A 17,027-nucleotide genomic window follows, 5' to 3' on the forward strand; every position below is an offset into this window, starting at 1 on the left:
AGACTGGAGCTTTAACCCAGCGGCTTAGACCGCTCGGCCACACAACCAACACGCCCAACTTGTCATTTTCTTGCAATTCCAATTGTGCTCCTGCATAACAACAGATGCAAACTCACGTGAAAAGGGTTCTATGATCCCTCTCCGACTCGAACAGCTGCTCGGATGTGCCCGTCTGCAATATCAATTTCTCAGCAGATAACGAAAGCCCATCAATCCAGACAAAAATCACTGGTACGTTGAGTCTATCTTCTCAGACTGGATTCAGCTACAAATGTATCTGTGAGTGCGTGAGAATATATGATCGGTTATGATTGGGTCAAATTACCATCAGCTGCTTGACATTCCTGCAATTCGTATTCTTGCTTTGCTAAATGATTTCACGCATTGCTCGAAACAGGACAACTTTCACGTTTACACGGAACATGAAACACACCGGACTACAGGGAAAATGCACAAAGCTGAGCAGGCCGTGTCCCAAATCATACCGTGCAGCATAGTTTCAGTCACTGTGTCTGTTTTGCAGAATAAGGTTCCCAAAGAAAGTTCCACCCTAAAACCGGAGGTCGCATTCCAATCCGAGAACTACAGATTGCATCGTGAGGAAGGTCTGACCTCGGGGCCGCTTCGAGATGCCACTTTCCTTGCCTTTTACCTTCACCGTGCAATTTGCTGCAGAGATGTTCACACCTGGACATGAGCCTCATGGATACCAACTGAGTTGGAAACCTGTGTGAGAATCGATGAGAAGCGACTCAATAAAGTTTAACAAATTCCATGGTGCTTTTTAGAAATGCAGTTTCTTTTCACCTCAATCTAAAAGGCAGTTTCTGAACATAGGAACAGAAGTCAAAAGGTAATTACCTCACCCCACCCCCACTCCGGAAGAGGTGCTAACTGCCCTTGATTGCTTTTTGTTCACGATGTGAAGAGCTCACACGCCTGAGTCACACGCCTGAGTCACCTTCACGTCTCTGGTTGCTGAGTGAATCACAAAGAAGGAGTTTCACCAGAGCTGCAACTGCCACACTTCCCCAGTCGCCCTCCCGTTTACATTTTCCTGCTCGTCAGTGAAAACCAAAGAAAACCAAACGGATGCGATGTCATTCTGTAGTCTCTCTGTCGCTTCCTCCGTTTCAGTTCCAACGTGGCTTAGATCTCGGGGCGCACCTTAATACTAGCGACGCCATGAAAGCACAGGTCCAGAGGTTCCTCTGAGAGTGTAATTTCTTTCATTGCTGTTGCTGATTGAATGAGCCACTAACGTGCGAAGTGCTCCAAAACATGATTCAGGATCTCTGGTGCCAATTCTCGCACGTTGTATAACGACAGACACCTTCCAAATGAGGTCTTTCAGAGACGACTTTGGGATACATTTGACAGACAGATTAGCTCAGGAATCCGTGGTGCATTGTGACACCAGCGATTCGGCTTCTTCCCTGTCTTTGAACCGGGCCGCCTGCGCAACGAATGCAAATGCGGTAATGCTTTTCGTGGAAGGATCAGAAGGGGGTAACTACACTCTCAAACAAAATGGCATATGATCAGAACCAGGTTGGAGAAAAACTTTACAATGCCTTGCACTGTTAGTAAATGGAACTGCATTGCATTTCACTACGAGAGCAGATTTGTTGAAGCAAACTGGAAGGCAGGTTTGCAGATGGGAAAGCAAGCAAGTAAGCTCCGTTCTTGTCCATGCAAAAGTCCGCAGTTAAAGAACAAAGCAGTTTCTGCCCAGTTTCGAACTGGGGACCTTTCGCGTGTTAGGCGAACGTGATGACCACTACACTACAGAAACAGGCCGCTGCCGTCTGCGCGGGGGCTCAGTGGCATCCAGCACTGAATGTTGAAGCCATTCTTCCTTTCACATTTCGTCTGTTCGACTGCTCACGGGAAAGGTAGTATTGTGACACACTGCAGAAACGAACGACATCCTTACTTTTGCTCCGACTGACCATACTCCGTGAAAGTTTCCCAGATTCTCAGTTGAGGATTTCTGCAGCTGGAAGTTACCTCGGAAACCCTGTTAATTCGTAATGTATTGAGCGAATCGCAAAACAGAAAGCATTTAACACGGAACACAAACAAAACTGGAAAACCAAATGCATTTTCAGACACAGCGAGCATGAATGCTAAATGTGAGACAGTCCGGGGGCATGAGCCATAAAGTAATCACTCAACTAACAACAGGGCAATTCCAAACTACGCTTTCAAACATACTGGAGCCTGAGTGCACCACCACTTCCCAGACAATGCTGCAAAGTGACAAAGAAAGAACATAATAAGAATGGGCCATAAAAAGTGAATTTCACCAATCGCAGTCTCGATTAGATTACCTTTCCCTTCCGATGTCTCCAGGACGGAAATGAAGAAAGTGGGAGAAATTCAATAACGTATGACATTGGAATCGATTGGAACGATTTTCCCATTGGCCAGAAAACCGAATGTCGGCGAGTCGAGTCACCGTAGGACTCTGTTTCGCAACAGCGATGAAATAACAGTCTCCATTCGGTTCCAGTAAAAGCTGAACTTGGCTGGAACAGAAAGCAACAGCAGAGATGCTAGCGATTTTCCGCGCGCAGACACTTTGGAAAATTCGCCACTTTCACACACCGGGAAGCAAATCCATTTTAAACAGAAATGCAGCAGGGATCGAAACAGCGTTTCAACAAGCTGTGCTGATGGAGCTGTTCAGAGGAAATGGCAGCGGTGGGATTCGAACCCACGCCTCTGTCGAGACTGGAGCCTTAATCCAGCGCCTTAGACCGCTCGGCCACACTACCAACACGCCCAACTTGTCATTTTCTTGCAATTCCAATTGTGCTCCTGCATAACAACAGATGCAAACTCACGTGAAAAGGGTTCTATGATCCCTCTCCGACTCGAACAGCTGCTCGGATGTGCCCGTCTGCAATATCAATTTCTCAGCAGATAATGAAAGCCCATCAATCCAGACAAAAATCACTGGTAAGCTGAGTCTATCTTCTCAGACTGGATTCAGCTACAAATGTATCTGTGAGTGCGTGAGAATATATGATCGGTTATGATTGGGTCAAATTACCATCAGCTGCTTGACATTCCTGCAATTCGTATTCTTGCTTTGCTAAATGATTTCACGCATTGCTCGAAACAGGACAACTTTCACGTTTACACGGAACATGAAACACACCGGACTACAGGGAAAATGCACAAAGCTGAGCAGGCCATGTCCCAAATCATACCGTGCAGCATAGTTTCAGTCACTGTGTCTGTTTTGCAGAATAAGGTTCCCAAAGAAAGTTCCACCCTAAAACCGGAGGTCGCATTCCAATCCGAGAACGACAGATTGCATCGTGAGGAAGGTCTGACCTCGGGGCCGGTTCGAGATGCCACTTTCCTTGCCTTTTACCTTCACCGTGCAATTTGCTGCAGAGATGTTCACACCTGGACATGAGCCTCATGGATACCAACTGAGTTGGAAACCTGTGTGAGAATCGATGAGAAGCGACTCAATAAAGTTTAACAAATTCCATGGTGCTTTTTAGAAATGCAGTTTCTTTTCACCTCAATCTAAAAGGCAGTTTCTGAACATAGGAACAGAAGTCAAAAGGTAATTACCTCACCCCACCCCCACTCCGGAAGAGGTGCTAACTGCCCTTGATTGCTTTTTGTTCACGATGTGAAGAGCTCACACGCCTGAGTCACACGCCTGAGTCACCTTCACGTCTCTGGTTGCTGAGTGAATCACAAAGAAGGAGTTTCACCAGAGCTGCAACTGCCACACTTCCCCAGTCGCCCTCCCGTTTACATTTTCCTGCTCGTCAGTGAAAACCAAAGAAAACCAAACGGATGCGATGTCATTCTGTAGTCTCTCTGTCGCTTCCTCCGTTTCAGTTCCAACGTGGCTTAGATCTCGGGGCGCACCTTAATACTAGCGACGCCATGAAAGCACAGGTCCAGAGGTTCCTCTGAGAGTGTAATTTCTTTCATTGCTGTTGCTGATTGAATGAGCCACTAACGTGCGAAGTGCTCCAAAACATGATTCAGGATCTCTGGTGCCAATTCTCGCACGTTGTATAACGACAGACACCTTCCAAATGAGGTCTTTCAGAGACGACTTTGGGATACATTTGACAGACAGATTAGCTCAGGAATCCGTGGTGCATTGTGACACCAGCGATTCGGCTTCTTCCCTGTCTTTGAACCGGGCCGCCTGCGCAACGAATGCAAATGCGGTAATGCTTTTCGTGGAAGGATCAGAAGGGGGTAACTACACTCTCAAACAAAATGGCATATGATCAGAACCAGGTTGGAGAAAAACTTTACAATGCCTTGCACTGTTAGTAAATGGAACTGCATTGCATTTCACTACGAGAGCAGATTTGTTGAAGCAAACTGGAAGGCAGGTTTGCAGATGGGAAAGCAAGCAAGTAAGCTCCGTTCTTGTCCATGCAAAAGTCCGCAGTTAAAGAACAAAGCAGTTTCTGCCCAGTTTCGAACTGGGGACCTTTCGCGTGTTAGGCGAACGTGATGACCACTACACTACAGAAACAGGCCGCTGCCGTCTGCGCTGGGGCTCAGTGGCATCCAGCACTGAATGTTGAAGCCATTCTTCCTTTCACATTTCGTCTGTTCGACTGCTCACGGGAAAGGTAGTATTGTGACACACTGCAGAAACGAACGACATCCTTACTTTTGCTCCGACTGACCATACTCCGTGAAAGTTTCCCAGATTCTCAGTTGAGGATTTCTGCAGCTGGAAGTTACCTCGGAAACCCTGTTAATTCGTAATGTATTGAGCGAATCGCAAAACAGAAAGCATTTAACACGGAACACAAACAAAACTGGAAAACCAAATGCATTTTCAGACACAGCGAGCATGAATGCTAAATGTGAGACAGTCCGGGGGCATGAGCCATAAAGTAATCACTCAACTAACAACAGGGCAATTCCAAACTACGCTTTCAAACATACTGGAGCCTGAGTGCACCACCACTTCCCAGACAATGCTGCAAAGTGACAAAGAAAGAACATAATAAGAATGGGCCATAAAAAGTGAATTTCACCAATCGCAGTCTCGATTAGATTACCTTTCCCTTCCGATGTCTCCAGGACGGAAATGAAGAAAGTGGGAGAAATTCAATAACGTATGACATTGGAATCGATTGGAACGATTTTCCCATTGGCCAGAAAACCGAATGTCGGCGAGTCGAGTCACCGTAGGACTCTGTTTCGCAACAGCGATGAAATAACAGTCTCCATTCGGTTCCAGTAAAAGCTGAACTTGGCTGGAACAGAAAGCAACAGCAGAGATGCTAGCGATTTTCCGCGCGCAGACACTTTGGAAAATTCGCCACTTTCACACACCGGGAAGCAAATCCATTTTAAACAGAAATGCAGCAGGGATCGAAACAGCGTTTCAACAAGCTGTGCTGATGGAGCTGTTCAGAGGAAATGGCAGCGGTGGGATTCGAACCCACGCCTCTGTCCAGACTGGAGCCTTAATCCAACGCCTTAGACCGCTCGGCCACACTACCAACACGCCCAACTTGTCATTTTCTTGCAATTCCAATTGTGCTCCTGCATAACAACAGATGCAAACTCACGTGAAAAGGGTTCTATGATCCCTCTCCGACTCGAACAGCTGCTCGGATGTGCCCGTCTGCAATATCAATTTCTCAGCAGATAATGAAAGCCCATCAATCCAGACAAAAATCACTGGTAAGCTGAGTCTATCTTCTCAGACTGGATTCAGCTACAAATGTATCTGTGAGTGCGTGAGAATATATGATCGGTTATGATTGGGTCAAATTACCATCAGCTGCTTGACATTCCTGCAATTCGTATTCTTGCTTTGCTAAATGATTTCACCCATTGCTCGAAACAGGACAACTTTCACGTTTACACGGAACATGAAACACACCGGACTACAGGGAAAATGCACAAAGCTGAGCAGGCCGTGTCCCAAATCATACCGTGCAGCATAGTTTCAGTCACTGTGTCTGTTTTGCAGAATAAGGTTCCCAAAGAAAGTTCCACCCTAAAACCGGAGGTCGCATTCCAATCCGAGAACGACAGATTGCATCGTGAGGAAGGTCTGACCTCGGGGCCGCTTCGAGATGCCACTTTCCTTGCCTTTTACCTTCACCGTGCAATTTGCTGCAGATATGTTCACACCTGGACATGAGCCTCATGGATACCAACTGAGTTGGAAACCTGTGTGAGAATCGATGAGAAGCGACTCAATAAAGTTTAACAAATTCCATGGTGCTTTTTAGAAATGCAGTTTCTTTTCACCTCAATCTAAAAGGCAGTTTCTGAACATAGGAACAGAAGTCAAAAGGTAATTACCTCACCCCACCCCCACTCCGGAAGAGGTGCTAACTGCCCTTGATTGCTTTTTGTTCACGATGTGAAGAGCTCACACGCCTGAGTCACCTTCACGTCTCTGGTTGCTGAGTGAATCACAAAGAAGGAGTTTCACCAGAGCTGCAACTGCCACACTTCCCCAGTCGCCCTCCCGTTTACATTTTCCTGCTCGTCAGTGAAAACCAAAGAAAACCAAACGGATGCGATGTCATTCTGTAGTCTCTCTGTCGCTTCCTCCGTTTCAGTTCCAACGTGGCTTAGATCTCGGGGCGCACCTTAATACTAGCGACGCCATGAAAGCACAGGTCCAGAGGTTCCTCTGAGAGTGTAATTTCTTTCATTGCTGTTGCTGATTGAATGAGCCACTAACGTGCGAACTGCTCCAAAACATGATTCAGGATCTCTGGTGCCAATTCTCGCACGTTGTATAACGACAGACACCTTCCAAATGAGGTCTTTCAGAGACGACTTTGGGATACATTTGACAGACAGATTAGCTCAGGAATCCGTGGTGCATTGTGACACCAGCGATTCGGCTTCTTCCCTGTCTTTGAACCGGGCCGCCTGCGCAACGAATGCAAATGCGGTAATGCTTTTCGTGGAAGGATCAGAAGGGGGTAACTACACTCTCAAACAAAATGGCATATGATCAGAACCAGGTTGGAGAAAAACTTTACAATGCCTTGCACTGTTAGTAAATGGAACTGCATTGCATTTCACTACGAGAGCAGATTTGTTGAAGCAAACTGGAAGGCAGGTTTGCAGATGGGAAAGCAAGCAAGTAAGCTCCGTTCTTGTCCATGCAAAAGTCCGCAGTTAAAGAACAAAGCAGTTTCTGCCCAGTTTCGAACTGGGGACCTTTCGCGTGTTAGGCGAACGTGACGACCACTACACTACAGAAACAGGCCTCTGCTGTCTGCGCTGGGGCTCAGTGGCATCCAGCACTGAATGTTGAAGCCATTCTTCCTTTCACATTTCGTCTGTTCGACTGCTCACGGGAAAGGTAGTATTGTGACACACTGCAGAAACGAACGACATCCTTACTTTTGCTCCGACTGACCATACTCCGTGAAAGTTTCCCAGATTCTCAGTTGAGGATTTCTGCAGCTGGAAGTTACCTCGGAAACCCTGTTAATTCGTAATGTATAGAGCGAATCGCAAAACAGAAAGCATTTAACACGGAACACAAACAAAACTGGAAAACCAAATGCATTTTCAGACACAGCGAGCATGAATGCTAAATGTGAGACAGTCCGGGGGCATGAGCCATAAAGTAATCACTCAACTAACAACAGGGCAATTCCAAACTACGCTTTCAAACATACTGGAGCCTGAGTGCACCACCACTTCCCAGACAATGCTGCAAAGTGACAAAGAAAGAACATAATAAGAATGGGCCATAAAAAGTGAATTTCACCAATCGCAGTCTCGATTAGATTACCTTTCCCTTCCGATGTCTCCAGGACGGAAATGAAGAAAGTGGGAGAAATTCAATAACGTATGACATTGGAATCGATTGGAACGATTTTCCCATTGGCCAGAAAACCGAATGTCGGCGAGTCGAGTCACCGTAGGACTCTGTTTCGCAACAGCGATGAAATAACAGTCTCCATTCGGTTCCAGTAAAAGCTGAACTTGGCTGGAACAGAAAGCAACAGCAGAGATGCTAGCGATTTTCCGCGCGCAGACACTTTGGAAAATTCGCCACTTTCACACACCGGGAAGCAAATCCATTTTAAACAGAAATGCAGCAGGGATCGAAACAGCGTTTCAACAAGCTGTGCTGATGGAGCTGTTCAGAGGAAATGGCACCGGTGGGATTCGAACCCACGCCTCTGTCCAGACTGGAGCCTTAATCCAGCGCCTTAGACCGCTTGGCCACACTACCAACACGCCCAACTTGTCATTTTCTTGCAATTCCAATTGTGCTCCTGCATAACAACAGATGCACACTCACGTGAAAAGGGTTCTATGATCCCTCTCCGACTCGAACAGCTGCTCGGATGTGCCCGTCTGCAATATCAATTTCTCAGCAGATAATGAAAGCCCATCAATCCAGACAAAAATCACTGGTAAGCTGAGTCTATCTTCTCAGACTGGATTCAGCTACAAATGTATCTGTGAGTGCGTGAGAATATATGATCGGTTATGATTGGGTCAAATTACCATCAGCTGCTTGACATTCCTGCAATTCGTATTCTTGCTTTGCTAAATGATTTCACGCATTGCTCGAAACAGGACAACTTTCACGTTTACACGGAACATGAAACACACCGGACTACAGGGAAAATGCACAAAGCTGAGCAGGCCGTGTCCCAAATCATACCGTGCAGCATAGTTTCAGTCACTGTGTCTGTTTTGCAGAATAAGGTTCCCAAAGAAAGTTCCACCCTAAAACCGGAGGTCGCATTCCAATCCGAGAACGACAGATTGCATCGTGAGGAAGGTCTGACCTCGGGGCCGCTTCGAGATGCCACTTTCCTTGCCTTTTACCTTCACCGTGCAATTTGCTGCAGAGATGTTCACACCTGGACATGAGCCTCATGGATACCAACTGAGTTGGAAACCTGTGTGAGAATCGATGAGAAGCGACTCAATAAAGTTTAACAAATTCCATGGTGCTTTTTAGAAATGCAGTTTCTTTTCACCTCAATCTAAAAGGCAGTTTCTGAACATAGGAACAGAAGTCAAAAGGTAATTACCTCACCCCACCCCCACTCCGGAAGAGGTGCTAACTGCCCTTGATTGCTTTTTGTTCACGATGTGAAGAGCTCACACGCCTGAGTCACACGCCTGAGTCACCTTCACGTCTCTGGTTGCTGAGTGAATCACAAAGAAGGAGTTTCACCAGAGCTGCAACTGCCACACTTCCCCAGTCGCCCTCCCGTTTACATTTTCCTGCTCGTCAGTGAAAACCAAAGAAAACCAAACGGATGCGATGTCATTCTGTAGTCTCTCTGTCGCTTCCTCCGTTTCAGTTCCAACGTGGCTTAGATCTCGGGGCGCACCTTAATACTAGCGACGCCATGAAAGCACAGGTCCAGAGGTTCCTCTGAGAGTGTAATTTCTTTCATTGCTGTTGCTGATTGAATGAGCCACTAACGTGCGAATAGCTCCAAAACATGATTCAGGATCTCTGGTGCCAATTCTCGCACGTTGTATAACGACAGACACCTTCCAAATGAGGTCTTTCAGAGACGACTTTGGGATACATTTGACAGACAGATTAGCTCAGGAATCCGTGGTGCATTGTGACACCAGCGATTCGGCTTCTTCCCTGTCTTTGAACCGGGCCGCCTGCGCAAGGAATGCAAATGCGGTAATGCTTTTCGTGGAAGGATCAGAAGGGGGTAACTACACTCTCAAACAAAATGGCATATGATCAGAACCAGGTTGGAGAAAAACTTTACAATGCCTTGCACTGTTAGTAAATGGAACTGCATTGCATTTCACTACGAGAGCAGATTTGTTGAAGCAAACTGGAAGGCAGGTTTGCAGATGGGAAAGCAAGCAAGTAAGCTCCGTTCTTGTCCATGCAAAAGTCCGCAGTTAAAGAACAAAGCAGTTTCTGCCCAGTTTCGAACTGGGGACCTTTCGCGTGTTAGGCGAACGTGATGACCACTACACTACAGAAACAGGCCTCTGCCGTCTGCGCTGGGGCTCAGTGGCATCCAGCACTGAATGTTGAAGCCATTCTTCCTTTCACATTTCGTCTGTTCGACTGCTCACGGGAAAGGTAGTATTGTGACACACTGCAGAAACGAACGACATCCTTACTTTTGCTCCGACTGACCATACTCCGTGAAAGTTTCCCAGATTCTCAGTTGAGGATTTCTGCAGCTGGAAGTTACCTCGGAAACCCTGTTAATTCGTAATGTATTGAGCGAATCGCAAAACAGAAAGCATTTAACACGGAACACAAACAAAACTGGAAAACCAAATGCATTTTCAGACACAGCGAGCATGAATGCTAAATGTGAGACAGTCCGGGGGCATGAGCCATAAAGTAATCACTCAACTAACAACAGGGCAATTCCAAACTACGCTTTCAAACATACTGGAGCCTGAGTGCACCACCACTTCCCAGACAATGCTGCAAAGTGACAAAAAAGAACATAATAAGAATGGGCCATAAAAAGTGAATTTCACCAATCGCAGTCTCGATTAGATTACCTTTCCCTTCCGATGTCTCCAGGACGGAAATGAAGAAAGTGGGAGAAATTCAATAACGTATGACATTGGAATCGATTGGAACGATTTTCCCATTGGCCAGAAAACCGAATGTCGGCGAGTCGAGTCACCGTAGGACTCTGTTTCGCAACAGCGATGAAATAACAGTCTCCATTCGGTTCCAGTAAAAGCTGAACTTGGCTGGAACAGAAAGCAACAGCAGAGATGCTAGCGATTTTCCGCGCGCAGACACTTTGGAAAATTCGCCACTTTCACACACCGGGAAGCAAATCCATTTTAAACAGAAATGCAGCAGGGATCGAAACAGCGTTTCAACAAGCTGTGCTGATGGAGCTGTTCAGAGGAAATGGCAGCGGTGGGATTCGAACCCACGCCTCTGTCGAGACTGGAGCCTTAATCCAGCGCCTTAGACCGCTCGGCCACACTACCAACACGCCCAACTTGTCATTTTCTTGCAATTCCAATTGTGCTCCTGCATAACAACAGATGCAAACTCACGTGAAAAGGGTTCTATGATCCCTCTCCGACTCGAACAGCTGCTCGGATGTGCCCGTCTGCAATATCAATTTCTCAGCAGATAATGAAAGCCCATCAATCCAGACAAAAATCACTGGTAAGCTGAGTCTATCTTCTCAGACTGGATTCAGCTACAAATGTATCTGTGAGTGCGTGAGAATATATGATCGGTTATGATTGGGTCAAATTACCATCAGCTGCTTGACATTCCTGCAATTCGTATTCTTGCTTTGCTAAATGATTTCACGCATTGCTCGAAACAGGACAACTTTCACGTTTACACGGAACATGAAACACACCGGACTACAGGGAAAATGCACAAAGCTGAGCAGGCCGTGTCCCAAATCATACCGTGCAGCATAGTTTCAGTCACTGTGTCTGTTTTGCAGAATAAGGTTCCCAAAGAAAGTTCCACCCTAAAACCGGAGGTCGCATTCCAATCCGAGAACGACAGATTGCATCGTGAGGAAGGTCTGACCTCGGGGCCGGTTCGAGATGCCACTTTCCTTGCCTTTTACCTTCACCGTGCAATTTGCTGCAGAGATGTTCACACCTGGACATGAGCCTCATGGATACCAACTGAGTTGGAAACCTGTGTGAGAATCGATGAGAAGCGACTCAATAAAGTTTAACAAATTCCATGGTGCTTTTTAGAAATGCAGTTTCTTTTCACCTCAATCTAAAAGGCAGTTTCTGAACATAGGAACAGAAGTCAAAAGGTAATTACCTCACCCCACCCCCACTCCGGAAGAGGTGCTAACTGCCCTTGATTGCTTTTTGTTCACGATGTGAAGAGCTCACACGCCTGAGTCACACGCCTGAGTCACCTTCACGTCTCTGGTTGCTGAGTGAATCACAAAGAAGGAGTTTCACCAGAGCTGCAACTGCCACACTTCCCCAGTCGCCCTCCCGTTTACATTTTCCTGCTCGTCAGTGAAAACCAAAGAAAACCAAACGGATGCGATGTCATTCTGTAGTCTCTCTGTCGCTTCCTCCGTTTCAGTTCCAACGTGGCTTAGATCTCGGGGCGCACCTTAATACTAGCGACGCCATGAAAGCACAGGTCCAGAGGTTCCTCTGAGAGTGTAATTTCTTTCATTGCTGTTGCTGATTGAATGAGCCACTAACGTGCGAATAGCTCCAAAACATGATTCAGGATCTCTGGTGCCAATTCTCGCACGTTGTATAACGACAGACACCTTCCAAATGAGGTCTTTCAGAGACGACTTTGGGATACATTTGACAGACAGATTAGCTCAGGAATCCGTGGTGCATTGTGACACCAGCGATTCGGCTTCTTCCCTGTCTTTGAACCGGGCCGCCTGCGCAACGAATGCAAATGCGGTAATGCTTTTCGTGGAAGGATCAGAAGGGGGTAACTACACTCTCAAACAAAATGGCATATGATCAGAACCAGGTTGGAGAAAAACTTTACAATGCCTTGCACTGTTAGTAAATGGAACTGCATTGCATTTCACTACGAGAGCAGATTTGTTGAAGCAAACTGGAAGGCAGGTTTGCAGATGGGAAAGCAAGCAAGTAAGCTCCGTTCTTGTCCATGCAAAAGTCCGCAGTTAAAGAACAAAGCAGTTTCTGCCCAGTTTCGAACTGGGGACCTTTCGCGTGTTAGGCGAACGTGATGACCACTACACTACAGAAACAGGCCTCTGCCGTCTGCGCTGGGGCTCAGTGGCATCCAGCACTGAATGTTGAAGCCATTCTTCCTTTCACATTTCGTCTGTTCGACTGCTCACGGGAAAGGTAGTATTGTGACACACTGCAGAAACGAACGACATCCTTACTTTTGCTCCGACTGACCATACTCCGTGAAAGTTTCCCAGATTCTCAGTTGAGGATTTCTGCAGCTGGAAGTTACCTCGGAAACCCTGTTAATTCGTAATGTATTGAGCGAATCGCAAAACAGAAAGCATTTAACACGGAACACAAACAAAACTGGAAAACCAAATGCATTTTCAGACACAGCGAGCATGAATGCTAAATGTGAGACAGTCCGGGGGCATGAGCCATAAAGTAATCACTCAACTAACAACAGGGCAATTCCAAACTACGCTTTCAAACATACTGGAGCCTGAGTGCACCACCACTTCCCAGACAATGCTGCAAAGTGACAAAGAAAGAACATAATAAGAATGGGCCATAAAAAGTGAATTTCACCAATCGCAGTCTCGATTAGATTACCTTTCCCTTCCGATGTCTCCAGGACGGAAATGAAGAAAGTGGGAGAAATTCAATAACGTATGACATTGGAATCGATTGGAACGATTTTCCCATTGGCCAGAAAACCGAATGTCGGCGAGTCGAGTCACCGTAGGACTCTGTTTCGCAACAGCGATGAAATAACAGTCTCCATTCGGTTCCAGTAAAAGCTGAACTTGGCTGGAACAGAAAGCAACAGCAGAGATGCTAGCGATTTTCCGCGCGCAGACACTTTGGAAAATTCGCCACTTTCACACACCGGGAAGCAAATCCATTTTAAACAGAAATGCAGCAGGGATCGAAACAGCGTTTCAACAAGCTGTGCTGATGGAGCTGTTCAGAGGAAATGGCAGCGGTGGGATTCGAACCCACGCCTCTGTCCAGACTGGAGCCTTAATCCAACGCCTTAGACCGCTCGGCCACACTACCAACACGCCCAACTTGTCATTTTCTTGCAATTCCAATTGTGCTCCTGCATAACAACAGATGCAAACTCACGTGAAAAGGGTTCTATGATCCCTCTCCGACTCGAACAGCTGCTCGGATGTGCCCGTCTGCAATATCAATTTCTCAGCAGATAATGAAAGCCCATCAATCCAGACAAAAATCACTGGTAAGCTGAGTCTATCTTCTCAGACTGGATTCAGCTACAAATGTATCTGTGAGTGCGTGAGAATATATGATCGGTTATGATTGGGTCAAATTACCATCAGCTGCTTGACATTCCTGCAATTCGTATTCTTGCTTTGCTAAATGATTTCACGCATTGCTCGAAACAGGACAACTTTCACGTTTACACGGAACATGAAACACACCGGACTACAGGGAAAATGCACAAAGCTGAGCAGGCCGTGTCCCAAATCATACCGTGCAGCATAGTTTCAGTCACTGTGTCTGTTTTGCAGAATAAGGTTCCCAAAGAAAGTTCCACCCTAAAACCGGAGGTCGCATTCCAATCCGAGAACGACAGATTGCATCGTGAGGAAGGTCTGACCTCGGGGCCGCTTCGAGATGCCACTTTCCTTGCCTTTTACCTTCACCGTGCAATTTGCTGCAGATATGTTCACACCTGGACATGAGCCTCATGGATACCAACTGAGTTGGAAACCTGTGTGAGAATCGATGAGAAGCGACTCAATAAAGTTTAACAAATTCCATGGTGCTTTTTAGAAATGCAGTTTCTTTTCACCTCAATCTAAAAGGCAGTTTCTGAACATAGGAACAGAAGTCAAAAGGTAATTACCTCACCCCACCCCCACTCCGGAAGAGGTGCTAACTGCCCTTGATTGCTTTTTGTTCACGATGTGAAGAGCTCACACGCCTGAGTCACCTTCACGTCTCTGGTTGCTGAGTGAATCACAAAGAAGGAGTTTCACCAGAGCTGCAACTGCCACACTTCCCCAGTCGCCCTCCCGTTTACATTTTCCTGCTCGTCAGTGAAAACCAAAGAAAACCAAACGGATGCGATGTCATTCTGTAGTCTCTCTGTCGCTTCCTCCGTTTCAGTTCCAACGTGGCTTAGATCTCGGGGCGCACCTTAATACTAGCGAAGCCATGAAAGCACAGGTCCAGAGGTTCCTCTGAGAGTGTAATTTCTTTCATTGCTGTTGCTGATTGAATGAGCCACTAACGTGCGAACTGCTCCAAAACATGATTCAGGATCTCTGGTGCCAATTCTCGCACGTTGTATAACGACAGACACCTTCCAAATGAGGTCTTTCAGAGACGACTTTGGGATACATTTGACAGACAGATTAGCTCAGGAATCCGTGGTGCATTGTGACACCAGCGATTCGGCTTCTTCCCTGTCTTTGAACCGGGCCGCCTGCGCAAGGAATGCAAATGCGGTAATGCTTTTCGTGGAAGGATCAGAAGGGGGTAACTACACTCTCAAACAAAATGGCATATGATCAGAGCCAGGTTGGAGAAAAACTTTACAATGCCTTGCACTGTTAGTAAATGGAACTGCATTGCATTTCACTACGAGAGCAGATTTCTTGAAGCAAACTCGAAGGCAGGTTTGCAGATGGGAAAGCAAGCAAGTAAGCTCCGTTCTTGTCCATGCAAAAGTCCGCAGTTAAAGAACAAAGCAGTTTCTGCCCAGTTTCGAACTGGGGACCTTTCGCGTGTTAGGCGAACGTGATGACCACTACACTACAAAAACAGGCCTCCGCCGTCCCTGCTGGGGCTCAGTGGCATCCAGCACTGAATGTTGAAGCCATTCTTCCTTTCACATTTCGTCTGTTCGACTGCTCACGGGAAAGGTAGTATTGTGAAACACTGCAGAAACGAACGACATCCTTACTTTTGCTCCGACTGACCATACTCCGTGAAAGTTTCCCAGATTCTCAGTTGAGGATTTCTGCAGCTGGAAGTTACCTCGGAAACCCTGTTAATTCGTAATGTATTGAGCGAATCGCAAAACAGAAAGCATTTAACACGGAACACAAACAAAACTGGAAAACCAAATGCATTTTCAGACACAGCGAGCATGAATGCTAAATGTGAGACAGTCCGGGGGCATGAGCCATAAAGTAATCACTCAACTAACAACAGGGCAATTCCAAACTACGCTTTCAAACATACTGGAGCCTGAGTGCACCATCACTTCCCAGACAATGCTGCAAAGTGACAAAGAAAGAACATAAAAAGAATGGGCCATAAAAAGTGAATTTCACCAATCGCAGTCTCGATTAGATTACCTTTCCCTTCCGATGTCTCCAGGACGGAAATGAAGAAAGTGGGAGAAATTCAATAACGTATGACATTGGAATCGATTGGAACGATTTTCCCATTGGCCAGAAAACCGAATGTCGGCGAGTCGAGTCACCGTAGGACTCTGTTTCGCAACAGCGATGAAATAACAGTCTCCATTCGGTTCCAGTAAAAGCTGAACTTGGCTGGAACAGAAAGCAACAGCAGAGATGCTAGCGATTTTCCGCGCGCAGACACTTTAGAAAATTCGCCACTTTCACACACCGGGAAGCAAATCCATTTTAAACAGAAATGCAGCAGGGATCGAAACAGCGTTTCAACAAGCTGTGCTGATGGAGCTGTTCAGAGGAAATGGCAGCGGTGGGATTCGAGCCCACGCCTCTGTCGAGACTGGAGCCTTAATCCAGCACCTTAGACCGCTCGGCCACACTACCAACACGCCCAACTTGTCATTTTCTTGAAATTCCAATTGTGCTCCTGCATAACAACAGATGCAAACTCACGTGAAAAGGGTTCTATGATCCCTCTCCGACTCGAACAGCTGCTCGGATGTGCCCGTCTGCAATATCAATTTCTCAGCAGATAACGAAAGCCCATCAATCCAGACAAAAATCACTGGTACGTTGAGTCTATCTTCTCAGACTGGATTCAGCTACAAATGTATCTGTGAGTGCGTGAGAATATATGATCGGTTATGATTGGGTCAAATTACCATCAGCTGCTTGACATTCCTGCAATTCGTATTCTTGCTTTGCTAAATGATTTCACGCATTGCTCGAAACAGGACAACTTTCACGTTTACACGGAACATGAAACACACCGGACTACAGGGAAAATGCACAAAGCTGAGCAGGCCGTGTCCCAAATCATACCGTGCAGCATAGTTTCAGTCACTGTGTCTGTTTTGCAGAATAAGGTTCCCAAAGAAAGTTCCACCCTAAAACCGGAGGTCGCATTCCAATCCGAGAACGACAGATTGCATCGTGAGGAAGGTCTGACCTCGGGGCCGCTTCGAGATGCCACTTTCCTTGCCTTTTACCTTC

The 17,027-nt window shown here is 46.5% G+C and overlaps 8 non-coding genes across 8 annotated transcripts; all 8 read right to left on the reverse strand.

Moving 5' to 3' along the window:
• Positions 1-1,722: 1,722 nt before the first annotated feature.
• trnav-aac (transfer RNA valine (anticodon AAC)) lies at positions 1,723-1,795 on the reverse strand. Its single transcript has one exon. It is a non-coding gene; the product is annotated as a tRNA-Val (tRNA).
• A 903-nt stretch (positions 1,796-2,698) lies between these two features.
• Positions 2,699-2,780, reverse strand: trnal-aag (transfer RNA leucine (anticodon AAG)). The gene has a single exon. It is a non-coding gene; the product is annotated as a tRNA-Leu (tRNA).
• A 1,675-nt stretch (positions 2,781-4,455) lies between these two features.
• trnav-aac (transfer RNA valine (anticodon AAC)) lies at positions 4,456-4,528 on the reverse strand. The gene has a single exon. It is a non-coding gene; the product is annotated as a tRNA-Val (tRNA).
• A 903-nt stretch (positions 4,529-5,431) lies between these two features.
• Positions 5,432-5,513, reverse strand: trnal-aag (transfer RNA leucine (anticodon AAG)). Its single transcript has one exon. It is a non-coding gene; the product is annotated as a tRNA-Leu (tRNA).
• Positions 5,514-9,908: 4,395 nt separating this feature from the next.
• On the reverse strand, positions 9,909-9,981 carry trnav-aac (transfer RNA valine (anticodon AAC)). Its single transcript has one exon. It is a non-coding gene; the product is annotated as a tRNA-Val (tRNA).
• Positions 9,982-10,883: 902 nt separating this feature from the next.
• On the reverse strand, positions 10,884-10,965 carry trnal-aag (transfer RNA leucine (anticodon AAG)). The gene has a single exon. It is a non-coding gene; the product is annotated as a tRNA-Leu (tRNA).
• A 1,675-nt stretch (positions 10,966-12,640) lies between these two features.
• On the reverse strand, positions 12,641-12,713 carry trnav-aac (transfer RNA valine (anticodon AAC)). Its single transcript has one exon. It is a non-coding gene; the product is annotated as a tRNA-Val (tRNA).
• A 903-nt stretch (positions 12,714-13,616) lies between these two features.
• On the reverse strand, positions 13,617-13,698 carry trnal-aag (transfer RNA leucine (anticodon AAG)). The gene has a single exon. It is a non-coding gene; the product is annotated as a tRNA-Leu (tRNA).
• Positions 13,699-17,027: the final 3,329 nt, after the last annotated feature.

This window comes from Chiloscyllium punctatum, chromosome 6 (assembly GCF_047496795.1).
Source record: "Chiloscyllium punctatum isolate Juve2018m chromosome 6, sChiPun1.3, whole genome shotgun sequence".
Lineage (NCBI taxonomy): Eukaryota > Metazoa > Chordata > Chondrichthyes > Orectolobiformes > Hemiscylliidae > Chiloscyllium > Chiloscyllium punctatum.